This window comes from Crocodylus siamensis, chromosome 7, assembly GCF_052110815.1.
Source record: "Crocodylus siamensis isolate JL-2025a chromosome 7, ASM5211081v1, whole genome shotgun sequence".
NCBI lineage: Eukaryota > Metazoa > Chordata > Crocodylia > Crocodylidae > Crocodylus > Crocodylus siamensis.
This window is the reverse complement of record NC_143401.1, coordinates 56038829-56053471: the sequence shown is the minus strand read 5'-3', so window position 1 is coordinate 56053471 and position 14643 is coordinate 56038829. Positions and strand designations below refer to the sequence as shown.

Genomic DNA, 14643 nt, shown 5'->3' with positions numbered 1-14643 from the left:
AAGATTGCTTTAATGGGGTCACATCAATGTAATCTAAGCATTAGCTATTTAGAAGCTCACTTGTACACGCTATCATTCACATTTATATCAGAGACAAGATACAGAGGAGATAACTGAAAGGCAGAATTCTCTACAGGGTCTGTAAAGGAGAAATTCATGGATTTACTCAAATCCTGCAAGGAATAATAAGAATAAGTGTAGTACAAAACATTTTTCTCTTGAGCCAGGGAGCTCTCACACCCTAAAAGGACATACGGTTTCTTCCAGCCTTGTCCTCACTGTGTGACTGCTCCATAATCATGTGTACTTGCAGGCATACATGCAGCTGTTAGAGTTCTTCTTTTAAAAGCAGTCTGCATATATTTGCTTTTTTTCACCTTTCAACCAGGGGTGGGGTATAGAAGAGTTGGGTGGCATACAGAGCAAGCGGCACAGAAGCAGCAACCTATAAGTTGGCTGGCATAACGTTGTGAAAGAAGAAAAAAAGTAGGGAGTTTGAGTTGACATTGAGGTTATAAGTAATAGAGGAAAATGGGAGAAGTGAGTCCAGGAAAGAAAGAAGAAAATTACTTTTGAGGCAGAAGAAGAAATTCTGCCCAGAAGAAATCCTGCCTTTGAACACCATAATTGCAGGAAGACGAGATAAAGGCAAATGTTCACTTGATTAGGACAGGCAGAAAGTGGCAAGGAGACAGAGATCTCTTATTAAAGGTAGCAAAACATAAGAACAACCTCCTCCAGGCTTGGTAAAAAGGACAATTAGGACTAAAACTGAGTCTGTAATATGCAACAAATAATTTATTCAACAAATTTTGCCTTTATTTTTGTGGATATGCTCATTACTCAGAATTATTCAATGAATAAATTAAAGACTAGTTGCACAATCACACTGGACCATGTATACATTTTATGGTAAACAGTCACTGGATAAAAAACAAATAGTCCCTGGAGTGAAGACTGGAAAGTAAGAACCTTCTCTGGAACTCCCAGATGAGTGCCACAGCCATGATCCTATGGTGCCATGCTCTACCTTGCATTTCCTTTTGTGGGCCCCATGATGCTTGCACTCCTTTCTCTACTGAGAAGCAGCTTGAACAGGAGAGAAGGCCAGTGGCCCACCCCAGCCTAGTCTGTAGCCTGGTGATAAGGACATTCTCCTGAGAGGTGGGGAATGTCGGTTTTACCCCCTCAAGCTAAGGAGGACACTGAGCCCAGGTCTCCCATGTTCTCCTTGAGTGATCTAATCAGCAGGTAATTTTATCAAGTCCCCAGCAACACTGTGCCTTCATCTGGCTTCATTTGAAAAGAAATGAATGGGTCCTGCTCTCTTTTAAGGACTGGATGTGGGCATTTACCCTCAGAATGGATTTCAGGCTCTGGATCCCAAATGAACTGCCTGCCTCAAACGCTGGAGATGGGCAGCATTTAAGAGACAGCTTTGTGATTAATAATGCCTATTTCTTAGTTCTAGCTGGTTCCATGCACAGCGTCCTGGTTGTTTTGAAGTGCTTTGCTGTCCCCAGCTGATGTACAGGGAGCCAAAATGCTTAACTCCAGGCTCTGGATTCCAGGGGTCAGGTAGCGAAACACTAGGCACATAATTTTCCTTCTTTGAATCTAACCTTCATCAGTGGTTTAACTTTAAGTACACCCTTAAGTCCCATTGCCAGCATATATAATTACAATTGATTTTGATCTATTCCTTCCCTTGATCCTTTCAGCAGCGATGTCTCCAAGTGATTTTCACTGCCATGATCCTAAAGTCCTGTCTGTCTATGACCAAAGCACATCTAGCACTGTAATGTATGTAGGGACTTCCTTGGGAGACAGATCAGTCCATAAGCACTACAGGATCACTCCATTTTACTCTGAATTACCTGCAACCTGGCCAATGTGAGAAGCAGGATACTGAACTAGATGGACTGTGGTTGAGATCCAGTCTATAAATTCCTCCATTCCTATATTCCAATCACCATGTCCAATAACATGACATGTGAGATCTGTACTGAAAACACTCTTTATGTAATACATGTTTGTGTTGTAAAATTGATGATAAGCTCTTCAGGGCAGGGAGTGTACCTTACTAGATGTACAGGATGTAGAGTGCATTGTCACCATTCAGAAAAGGATGTTGAATAGACAGAAACACAGTGGAGAAACAGGCTGAGATCTAGAGAACTGAGTGCTGGTGAGTGGTCACAGCATCCAAGACCCATGCCATATGCAAATGCCAAAAGAAAATGGGAGGAACCAAGGCAAATCACAAACTAAAATAATCTTGACAGCATTTGATAAAGGCTTGTATAAGTATGTCTGCAACCTGAGAACGCAAAGTGGAGGAATAAAGCAAGACAGAAGTGGCAGCCACATTGCTGCCTGGTGGACATGAATTTGAGACAAGAATTCCAGAAGGAGAGTGATGCCAAAATCACAAGCTGTTATGAGGAAAATGATAACAGATCAGTAGACTAAGGGACAATTAGCCCTCAGGAAAATATCAGTCCCCAGTGGGATCGTGGGAAGGATGGGGAATCCCACCAATAGTAGTTCCCTTGTATTAGCCTATGTGGCACACTGTAATTTGAAACCAAAGTCAGCAGAGCTATTCTGGTCAAGACTTAAAGGTACTGTTTTTTATCCTCTGACATATTGACAATTACTAGGTTTTCAGTCAGATGAATGTTTAGAAAAAATTATTATGGAAATACCACTTTTGACTCCAACCTAAAGGTTACTCTAGATGCAAAATGTACCTAATTCCAGTCTCTGTTGCACTGGGATGAATCTGGCAGCTCTCCACTGCCTTCAGTAAACTCCACCATTTCTTAAAGCCTCAGATCAGAACACCTGCTTTGTCCTCAGAATAACAGCATGTCTTCAATTACCTCAGAGGGCTTTGATGCACCTCTGCCTTAAGAACACTTTGAAGCATCTTCTCTTCTCGCTGCACAGGCATAACGCCCATTAGCGTTTCCAGGGAGCGGTAAAACTGTAGTGCTTGCAAGAAAATTGCTGGTTTGAAGAATTAAATGAAAGAAGACCACGTTTTGCCTTGCTTTTCCAGCCAGAAGATTCATGAGGCAGGTAGGAGAGTTTAAGGGAACTTGCAGTCTTTTTATCACGTTGATGGGTGGAATGGATTTTGTTTCTTGGAGTATCTTTAAGACTTTAATTAAATCAGGAGCTCGCTCTCCACCAGGGCTCCCTGCTGCTTATCAGCCTCTTAAGGCCTTGATTCATTACCCAGTATTATTTTTTTCAGGCTGAAATAAGCTTTAAAGACCTGGTATCGAAGAGATTAAAGTTATATCATAAATAAACTCATATGCAAGTTGTTTTCACAAAGAAGATGGTTTTAGCATTATATTTAATGTTCTAAACACAAGTATTGCTTAATGTGAGCATTGCAGTTTCAATGCCTTTGAAAGAACAGATCTGGACCTTGTTAGATCTTGTGCTACTTGGACTTTTTATTTGCATTTCATCCTTGTTATCTTGTAAACAAAGACTCCTTTATACATCTGAAGATGTCACTCAGTGCTATGTGGAAACGAGAGGCTATTTTGGATAGCTATAAGACTTAAAGTTCAGGGGTGACTGAAAATCAGAATAGTAGAAGGACATTCACATCAAGGTTTAGCTAATCATGGCAGTAATTTGGGAGTGAGAGTTTTTTTCATACGCAATGTGATTTTAAGGCAGTTCTGAACAGTAGCTGGTTGAATGGTGGAAATGATAGTAGAATTAGTCCAGGGAGTTAGTACATAGTAGTGACAAAGAAATATACCTAATACAGTTCTTCTGGTTAAAATAATTCCAATATTGCCAGCTGTTTCATCACAAGTAACAAAACAGTTCCTGACTGTGATGTCACAGCTTTGAGTGAGCATCTTCATAGCCCCTAGATATCTCTTGGTTGTGTGTGTGTGCTGTACTGATTTAGGGGCAAACCCTGAGAAGTGATTAGAAATTCTCAGGGTCTGACCTTAGCTGGGTAAATCTTTGCCCAGGACCCCAAGGCTCTTACACTCCAGCACACACATGGTTAAGCACCTTTAAAAAAATCTTCTTCACTTAGTGTAGTAGATGCAAGGCTTTTTGCTTATTGCCTAGCTAGTTTTGAAGTGGCCAGGGTAGAAAGCAATTGGCGGGCAGAGAACGGGTGTGCCTGAGAGGACACATGCATACCTGGTAAACTTCAGCATGTACATGGCTGATTACTGAGCAACATGTTTCTGCTTCTGACCTCACTTCTGCTATTTTTATTTGTTGTTTTATAGCAGAGATGTGGGGCATTTCAGGAAACAAATCCTCCAGCGACCTAACAGTTCATGTGGGCTTGACTGATACCTGAGGCAATAGCATAGGCAAGCGATAAGGAGAAGGAGGGTGGAGGTGAAGGGGGTAGAGAAATGAGATTGCAGTTACTTGATTTTGGGTTCCATGGCACTTGGTGACGGAGGTATTATTAGTTCTGTTTACATTTTAAAAATCACCGTGTTCTTTGCATTTTGGGATGCTATATCGTGAGCTTTGAAGAGATACGGGAAGAAAGTAAGGCTGGTGGACTGATAGAAAAGCTTTGACGTTTCATACGCAACAGGAAGGAGGGACAGGGCAGGAGTAACCTTGTGACTGCAGCAACATGCTCATTAATGCTTGATCTGATTTACCTGCATTCTCTGTCCTGCTTGTCATATTTTAGCTTGTGAGCATTGCAACAATACTCCACACTTCCTCCAGTTAGGCAAAATTAAGATTAAAAGGCCTGATTTTCAGAGCACTGAGCATCTAGAACAGCAGCTGAAATCAAAAGAAAATGAGGATGTTCAGCTGCTTTGGAAATAGGGTGTAATGTGAGCTTCACAGCTTCAGGATTTAGATTTAGACCCGAGTCTGAATTCACTCATGTAAAGAGTTAGTATTTTGGTCTGGGTCTCTATTATAAACACAGCCACAGCTCTTTCACAGGACTAAGCTATATACATAAATAAGCTGAATCGGGATGTAGCTGCCATTGTATACAGGGAAGTTATTCTAGTGTACTATCTCTGGTTTCTGTAAAGGTTATACAAGTAAATAATTCCAATATAATAGAGAGTCCAACCAGTCATTGCCTAGCTACATAAATGACTCTTTCAAGGACTGACTTTTGCATGATAAATACACTACAGAAGAAAAAAATGTTTTTTTTAAAGGAAGCAGAGTACTGAAGTCTGAGAACCTGCCTCGGAGATGTATTTTTTTCTTTATGTTCCCAGTCTTCAAAGCTGATTAGCTTTGGGGGGGTTTTTTTGGCTTTAAGCTGGGGGAGTTGTATATATACTTTTTACTCTCAGTTGTTTGTTATCAATCAAAGGATTAGGAAGCAACTGAATGCACTGGGGAGGGGGGATGTAATACTATTAGAAGACAGGTGACCTACTGATACACATAATGTCATGGTCCAAGATTCCTCAGACCCTGATGAGTTCTAGCCCCTCACGTCCATCAGAGAGAAGTAGCCACCATTCAGACACCCCATATAGAAATAATCGGCCCAATTATCCATCCAGTTATGCCACTGCAACTACAAGTCGGTAGAGTTACCCTGTCAGAATACTTGTGAGATGGACAAGAGTCCCATACATTTGAATGAGCCTGGCCTAGAACTGTAAATCAGAACACCTAGTTTGGTTGCCTGCTGTTGATCGACTGTGTTACCTTAACCAAATCACTGAGCCCAAAATGTACAAAAGATGATCAAAATTGTGGACTCAAACCTGTATTTCTGCCTTAAAATAAAAATCTTCAATTGGACCTATGGATGCAAATCTGGCCACTCATTTGGATAGTGAAATATAGATTTAAGTATCTCACTTTAAGGACCTGCATTTGAAAATATGAATCCTGGCCAATCAGTCACTATTTTCTCAATATAAAAATAATATTTCCCTAACTATCTTCTTCTCTGTTGAACTATGCTTACTTTATTTGAATATTGGCCCTTAGCTACCAGTGTAACACCCTGCTTAGAAGAGCTCAGGATAGATTCTGGGTTGTAGCTGAGGAGTGCCTGTTGCATATCAGGAAGGGTGAGAGTGGGGATGGAACCCTTGAGCTTGGAAGTAGCTCAATGCTCTATATTACAAAGATTTATATATGTATATATATGTAAATGATGTATATTCGGTTGTAACCTGTATTTTTTTTTGCATAATATACTGTGTGAAACAAACATCATACAAAAATAAAGACTGAATAACTGAAAAATAACCTTTATATCCCTTCCTGTTAAAATACATTTCTCCACCTCTCCCTTCCATCCCTTAGGCCTTAAATCCACTTCTTGTTCTATTTCAGTTTTACCTTTAGTTCCCTTGTTTATAGGCAGCATATTCCATATTTATAAACAACAAACACATCCCTGATCCATTCAAGCTTGTTTTATCACCACAAAGAAGACCTTTCCAAAACGCTCCAGCTGCTGGTCAATTTATCATTGACCCTTGAAAGCTTCAGTTGAGGAGGAAAAACATTCTAACTATGGTTTCTGCTCCACCTCCTCACACAAACATGCTACATAATAAATTCTAACACGAGGAATGAAGAAGCATCTAATCTTTCTGCTCACTAGATTTAGCTGAACCATTAGCTGGATCCTGCACATAAAACTAATTTTATAATTTGTAAACGTAGCTGAGTGGTTTTTATAGAGGAATGTCAGGAAGTGATAAAATACCATCAATAGATTTATAAAGAAGCTTAATGCCAATAGTTTTTTTTTTCCCTCTGAGTTGCGTACAACAGAAAACATGTCCAGAGTAAGGGTTTTGTGGCTGACATCCAGGCCTTTAATTTTGCTTTTACAAGACAGTTTTACAATGTTGAGAAGAATGGAAAAGCTGCAAGCAATGCATGCTCAGGCCACTGCTCTGGAGAGCTTTGGATGGAGTCCAGGCAATGTTCAGTGGCAAAGGAAGATGAAGGTCTTTTTAAAACATATCTTCCACAGTAGGCCCAACCCTATCATTTTGAGTCTTATTGGAGGATGGCATGGGTTGGTCTCCCTGGATCTCCACATGCTTTAGGATAAGTTTGGCAGTGCAGGATGATTTGGCTCAGAAAGAGCCTCTGAGCTTTGAGATTTCTTCTTTATACGCCTGTTGAATTTTCCATATGCATCTTGTTACATAATAAAAATAAAAGGGCATGGTTGCTTTCCAAAGCATGCTGTCAGTTTCTGGGAAAATATATATCTTGCAGACTCTTTGCACTTAGGGATACTGAGACAAATGCTGTTCTGTCACCTGGAAGTAGCCATAATCTCTCTTTCTATACAAATGCATTCAAATACTACAATGATGGGTATGGTATGGTTTATGCAGGAGGGCACTGGGGCATATCTGCTCTTTTAAGGGAGTTAGCAGCTACTTGCAGGTGGTGCAGGGAGCTAATGAGAGGCTCACCTGACCAGAAGACGGCTTAGGCTGGACCTATATAAGCCCAGAGCCTAAGCTGATCAGGCAGTCTCTCTCTGGCAGCCACAAGGTGAGGAGCTCTGGGCTGCAAGGGTTCCTGAAGGGACAGCAACATATAAACTACCCTGCAGGCCTGGGAGCAGAGTCAAGCCCCCTGTGCAGAGAAGGACTGAGTTTTTACAAGCAAGTTCCCTTTGTTTTATTTTGAGCCCACAGAGGATCCTGGTGTCCAGGGAAGGGCTAAGCTGGTCCAGAGGGTCCCTGAGCTCAGAGAAGGGCCATGAGGTGGGCCAGGGGTCCAGGAGCCCAGGGAAGGGGTGGCACATAGGGCTGGGAATCCAGGAGTCCAGGGAAGGGGCAGTATGCAGGGAAATGGGTCTGGGAGCTCAGAGCAGGGATTGTGTAAGGGGGCAGGGGGTCCAAAGGACCATGGGGGCTGAGTATATAGTTATTAAACATCACAGAGTGAGAGGGCTTGGGGCATGGTGTAGGGAAGGTAAGGAGCCATGCAATTATCCCCTAAGGCGACAGGTGGCCAGAAGGGGTACAGGCAGGCTGACAGGGTCTGTTAGCCTGAGGGGCACAGGACTGTAACTGAGGCGACCCAGGAAAAGCCCAGTGGGGATCAACACAGGCTCAGGCTCATGTAGAGCATACAGGCAGCCTCCCTTTTATAACCTTCATTAAAATCAAGTTGTGGTGGGCAAGATTCAAAGGAAGGGCTGTAACTGAGCCTGAGCCTGAGCCAGGAGGGGGCTGCATGGCCACTGGGTGGGGGGGGATGTTATGGCCACTCTGTGGCCATGGACCTGCTACACTGGTGCATGGGCCAGGAACAAGCTATGCACAAGGAGAGACCCCGTGTCCCTGAAAGGGGAAAGTGAACTCTTGAGTGAAGTTAGAAAAGCCAAAAGTATCGCTAGGACAGGAGTGGGGGCTAGAGCCCAGGAAGAGGGGCCAAGGGCCGAGCAGACCACTGCTGAAAGTAGGAGGGGCCAAGAGAGGCCAAAAGCCTCAAGTGCTCTAACAGACAGGGCCAAGATCTGGGGAGACCAAAGGTCCAGAGGAGGGACTGCAGCCAGAGACTGATGGAGAGACAGATTGAGGCCCAGGTCAGGGGCTCCCCCTCATCCCAGCAAGGAAGGGGCAAAAGAACTGGGACTGAAAGAATCACAGCTGGGATGAATACTATAGATGGACTTAGATGTGAGGTATTAAGCTGCCAGCTATACTTGGATTAGGTGGGCAAGAGAGCAGCCTGTCTACAGTGGAAGCTAGAAGTAGAGAGGTCCAGATGTCAGCAAGCCAAGGCAAAAGTGGTCACCGTAGAACAACACTTGCAAACAGGGGAGAAAGGAAGCGGGGTCAAAAGAAGTTAGATGTTTGATTGCAGCAGAGGCTGAAAGAACTAGATCCCTTGAGAAGCTCCTTACAGTGCAGGCAGACAAGAACCGAGGGTGTGAGAAGTTGCACATGTTACAGAAAGAAATGGCTGATGGGACTTTGAAATCAGTAGATTTCACAACACAGACAGTTGAAACACTGGGTCTTGCCCAGTTGGTAGAAGACAAACAATGGGTCATAGAGGCCTGGTGGCAGCAACTGGAGTGTCAGGAAGACTAAACAGATGCATTATGGGAGGAGCTGGAGGACTGTAAGCAAAAGTGCCTCCAGCTTGAAGGAAATATGGAAGCACTATGGAGAGAGTTGGCTACCAGGCCTGTGTGAAGCAGCTGGTATTCACTTTGGATTCGGATATGGCTGATTAGGAGGACAGTGACTAGATCTGGTGATTCAAATCACTGTCCCAAATCAATTCAGCCAAACGTGATTCAGACTTCACTGCTGCCGAATCTCTGAATCACATAGGTCCATCCCTCTCCTGCTCTCCCAGCCCCAGCAATGGCTGCCCCGCCCACCCCAGCCGCCGGCACTTAAAATAAAAAAGCCCCAACTCATCAGGTGCTGTCAGGCAGGAGGGCTCTGCACGAGCCTCCTGACCCCCAGCATGGTCTCAGCCCACCATGGCTGCCCCGCACATCCCGGCTCCGGCTCTTTAAGAAAAAAAACAAAAAACCCCCAGACTCCCCAGTTCCTGACTGGCAGAGGGGCAATCCCTACTGCCCCCCACTGCCCCATGCCATGTTTTTTGGGGGGGTGGGTTTCTTAAAGGGCCATAGCTGAGGTGGGAGGGGCAGCTGTAGGGGAGGCTGGGGGAGCACTTGGGGGTCAGGGGGGGCTCATGACAGAGTCCCTCATGCAGCATGGGGCAGTGGGGGGCAGCAGGGATCACCTCCCTGCCAGGCAGCACTCAGTGAGTTCAGGCTTTTTCTAAAAGCACTGGGAGCTGGGGTGCGTGGAGAAGCCGAGGATGAGGGCAGGGCTGGTTAGTAGGAGGGGACTACCTGTGGTAGGGAAGTGCCTACTAAATACCAGGGGAAGTCAAGCAGGAGGTGCCTGAACACCTCCACCCCCCAGCCTGGTGGGTTATCCCTGTGATGGGGAAAAGGCAAGGGAGAATAACTCAAATGGCGAAACACTCAGTGGCATGCTACAGTAAGACTTCCCTGGGTCGTGGATAAATGGGGGAGGTGTGTAACAGGGCACTGGGGTATGCCTGCTCCCAGAGGTGACCTGAGCAGGGTGTGGGACCCGGGCAAAATCAGCCCATGCGGGGCCCCAGCCCTGCTCCGATCCCAGACCTGAAGAAGCTGCTGCCACTATTGGCGGGGGGGAGGAGGACGGTGGGTAGTGAGCAGCTGGATGTGGAGCCACCACTCCATCCAGCTTTGCACCGCAGCTGCTGTGTCCAGCTCTGTGGGGCCCCCCAAAGTGTGGGGCCCAGGGTGGTTGCCCTGATTTGCCCCCCCTAGGGATGGCCCTGCCCGCTACTTTAAGGGGGCTGCTTGCAGGTGGTGCAGGGAGCTAATGAGAGACTGATTTGACCAAAGAGGCCTCAGACTGGAGCTGTATAAGCCCAGAGCCTGAGCCAATCAGGCAGTCTCTCCCTTGCAGACACAAGGTGAAGAGCTCCTGGCACTAGGGCTCCTAAAAGGAGTGGACTTGATATAAACAGCCCTGCAGGTCTGGGAGCAGAGGCAAGCCCTCAGAGCAGAGAAGGCCTGAATTTTTACAGGCAAGTGGCCTTTGATTTATTTTAAGCCCACAGAGGGTCCTGGTGTCCAGGAAATGGCTAAGCCAGACCAGAGGGTCCCTGAGCTTGGAGAAGGGCTGCAAGGAGGACCAGGGGTCTGGGAACTTGGGGAAGGGGCCTCACAAAGGACCAGGGGTTTGGGAGCTCAGGGAAGAGATTTTGTAATGGACCAGGGGATCCAAAGTCCCAAGGGGGCTGAGTGCATAATTAGTGAACATCACAGAATGAGAACATTTGCAAGGCTTGGGGCATGGTGTAGGGGAGGTAAGGAGCCATGCACAGGGCCCCTAAGGTGACAGGTGCCTGGCAGGGGTACAGGCAGGCTGAGAGGGCCTGCTGGTCTGGAGGGTGCAGGACTGTGACTGGAGGGACCTAAGAAGAGCCCAGTGGGAATCTACACGGGCTCAGGCTCACACAGAGCCCACAGGCAGCCTCCCTTTTATAACCTTCATTAAGATCAAGGTGTGGCAGGAGAGATTCAAGGGAAGGGCTGCAGCCAAGCCTGAGCCAGGCAGGGGTACATGGCCACCAGGGGACATCAGGGCCACCCCATGGCCACGGACCCTCTACAGTTTGCTAAACTAGAAATCTAGATTAGACAGATGGAAATGAGCACACAAGCAGCATCAGTGTTCTTACTGAGAGCAGCCCTGCATACGGTCCCCTCAGGCACTTTGTATATATGCCAGAAACAGAAATCATGTCTACATGAGGATTTGTGTTTGGGCCATTGCTGGCTGAAAGTCTCACACACACTGTGCAGGGCATGCCCTTGGAGTACTCCCCATTACCTTCGTAACAACTAGGCTGTAAGTTATAGATGGTTTATGGAGCAGTCCCTCTGACTTTCCAAAGAAAGCAGAAACAAGATCAATGATTTCTGTCCCGCCCTTACTCTGCCCACACTATTTTAGGTATAAATAGGCAGCACGCAACAGAACTTGGCTACCAGATATTTAACCCCAGAAACCTTTATTGTATGCAATGCAGTGTTGCGTAGAGATACCCCAACCAGTTCTAAATGAAAAAGAAGCCCTCAAGCATGTGTCTGTCTGAAACTAGCACTGCCATTAGCCTGTATTCAAATACCCTAGAGATGGGCATTAGCAAAACCAGGGGGGAGAATGCTTTCTGTATAGCCATTGCTTGCCTATGTGAAAAAAGGTAATTTCAGCTATAGTCTCTGAGAAATATAGGTATAGGACATTATATTGGACAAACTATTGGTTCCTTAAAGATATTAATAGTATATTAATGATCCAGATCCCATCTGAAATCATTAGCATGTCTTCCATTTCCAGGTATGTGATGATTCTAGGCAATAAATAATAAGATATAATTTATAGGATGGCTTGGGTAATTAGGCATGCTTTTCCTGATATGAAACTGAGGACTTTTTCTAAAGGATCATTTACACGCTAAATGTATGGCAATCACTAAGTCTATGGCAATGCCCACTATGTGATACACTATAGGTTTCCTTCTGGCTGGGGACATCTGTCTGTGGGAAAGACCCCCCTCCCCCACAATATGTAGAAAGTATTAGATATCAGGTTTAGGTTGGTGCAGATAGGGAATCTGTGTGTCCTATACTTGAATTTTGCTGTGCAGGCAAGATGACATTATGAAAATTTGAGTGTGGGGATGTAAGGACAACCTTTGCTGCCTTTGGAATAGAAGCAAAGTTCACCTATAGTCTTGGCTGTTGATCATAGTTAGAAATGCCCCCTCCATCTTAGACGCAATGTCCCTTTATGATACAGGGGTTGAGGTAGATTTGCTATTTTCCTTCTTAGCTTTCTTCTGAGTGCTATAAATAGATTTCATTTTTCTGCTTGTGTAGAAGAGATTCTTTATAGACTAGTTTTCCCAATCTTCCTGGTACACCTGCTCAGCACTCAGCCCTGACATTAAAGCAATGCAAACCTGAGCAAGAAGCAGCTGTAGGGTGGTGAGAGTCCAGAGGAACTGCCTTGATCTATATCTTTACTCAGTCTTCCTATTTTTAGTGCTCATAAGTAATTCCCAACTAAACTATCCCCTAATCTGGCTGTGTCTCTATTATGCATTGAGGACAGAAAAGGACAGTACTTTTCTCCTAGCTTAGTTACATGTTTAGCTGACTCAGGCTGAAAGTCAGTCACACTTACTTGAAGCTCCCAAAGCTTTAAAATCACCAGAACAGAGAGAAAGGGGGTGGGCAGCTGGGGACAGGCACATAAGAAAGGAAATCATTTGTAAATGCACGAAGTAAAGAATTTTTTCTCCTTAACTTTACTATCTATCTGCATTGGTACAGATTGCTGTCTGATCTCTTCTCATCCAGCATCTTGTTTCTATTACCTTTCCTTCTGCCTGCCTTTGTGTCTGTAACACTGCTTTCTCTGGTGCATTTTGCCCCAGGAGAGCTTGAATCAGGACACTAAAGCACTGGGACTTGGAGACCCAGTTTATTGACAAGAAACCATTACTGAAACCTCTTAATGTATCTTCTGTAATTGATACAGGTACAGAGGTGGGCAATTCTTTTTTTTTCCTTTGGATGGAGGCATTTTGTGTTTTATGTGCTCTGAGTGTGGTGATCTCCAGTCCTTCCCTGAGGGGTTAATGGATATGGTTGCCACACACTTGGATTCTGTCAACACTGCCCTTTTGCCATTTTCAGATGTAATGATGGGGAGGAATCCAGCACCCAGGAAGCAGGTGGCATCAATCACAGTCTACTCAAAATGTTCAGCTGAGGGAGCAATAAAGGAGAAGGAGCAACATGCCTGCAAAACAGAGGAAAACCTCTATATTATACTGGATTCAGGGCTTTGGGGTAATTGCTGGCTCTTGCACATGTACTCCATGGGACTGTGTGTGTTTGTTTACAGGGTGGTAGCAGCAACCTCCGTCCAGGATGTTCCTGAGTACACCCCCCACTGCTCACATGCTCCAAACTTAGAAATATGCCACTGAGGCTATGTCCGGCTCATCCCCATTTTTTTGCTCATTGAAGAGCATGATCTTGAGAGTGGCCACCTGGAGTAACTGTAGCTTCTTGGCCTTTTGGCTAAGATCACATTGGCTCAGATCAAGTGCCTCCTCCATTGCGCCCACCTCAACTGCCTGCCTCTGAATGGGACCGTCCACTTCGGTGCTGACAGTGCGGCTACATGGCAGAGACCCTCCCCCATGTGCTGTGCAGCTGCAAGCCGCTCACCAGAGCCTAGCAGCTCCGCCACAACGTTGTCCAGGACCGCCTGGTAAGGGCCATCCCGGCGCAGTGGGGGAGATCTCTGTGAATCACACCGTTCCGGGCTGTGAGAGCCAGATGCGACCCAACGTTGTCATCACTAACGAAGAGGCCAAGAAAGTCATGATCATGGGCGTAACCATCCCCTTTGAGAACTGGCGCCAAGCCTTCACCGATGCCTGGGCTTGCAAGTGGGAGAAGTATGCCCCACTGACTGACATCCTGAGGGGCTGTGGCTACGACGTGACAGTCAACGCACTCATCGTGGGAACACTCGGAGCCTGGGACCCCAGCAACGAGAGCATCCTGTGTGCCTGCCGCGTCTCCCGCTGCTACACCAAGTTGATGCACTGCCTCATGGTGTCCGACACCATCCGTTGGTCCCACGACATCTATGTGGAACACATCATGGGCCACTGCCAGTACTCCAACCCCACCAGACGAACTGCTGCCGGACCGGACCCAGAGGGAACTGCCTGAACCCCTCCCCGCACCAGACAGACCTTCACTTTTGAGAGGATTCTTCAGCAGTGGATGAAACCTGCTCCACCTGAAGAGGACCCCCGCGATGAGTCTCTATATGGACTGAGACACTTTCTTCGAACCACTTCCTCCACCGTTGTGGACCATTGTAACGGGTTTGTGTGTATATATCTTCTTTCTTTCTCAGCATCACAAACCCTCTCCCTCCCCTTCTCCCTTCCCACTCCCCCCCACCCGCGGGCTTAGTTGGCTAACATTGCATCTCCTGTAACCTAGTTGCATTCCCCACCTCACCCCCCATCCCTCTA

The 14643-nt window shown here is 45.8% G+C and overlaps 1 protein-coding gene across 4 annotated transcripts in view; it reads left to right on the top strand.

Annotated features, from left to right (window-relative positions):
* Window positions 1–14643, top strand: part of LOC149859828 (uncharacterized) — an 80547-nt gene that overhangs the window by 42618 nt on the left and 23286 nt on the right. For 2 of the 4 annotated variants that reach the window (XM_090057293.1, XM_090057291.1), the window contains exon 1: window positions 2871–3084. The exons of 1 other annotated variant lie outside the window; for it this stretch is intronic. The gene's annotated coding sequence lies outside the window, so the exon portion shown is untranslated. Of the gene's footprint in view, window positions 1–2870; window positions 3085–14643 lie in introns of those variants that run through there. One more of the 4 variants, XM_090057292.1, reaches the window with a different exon arrangement.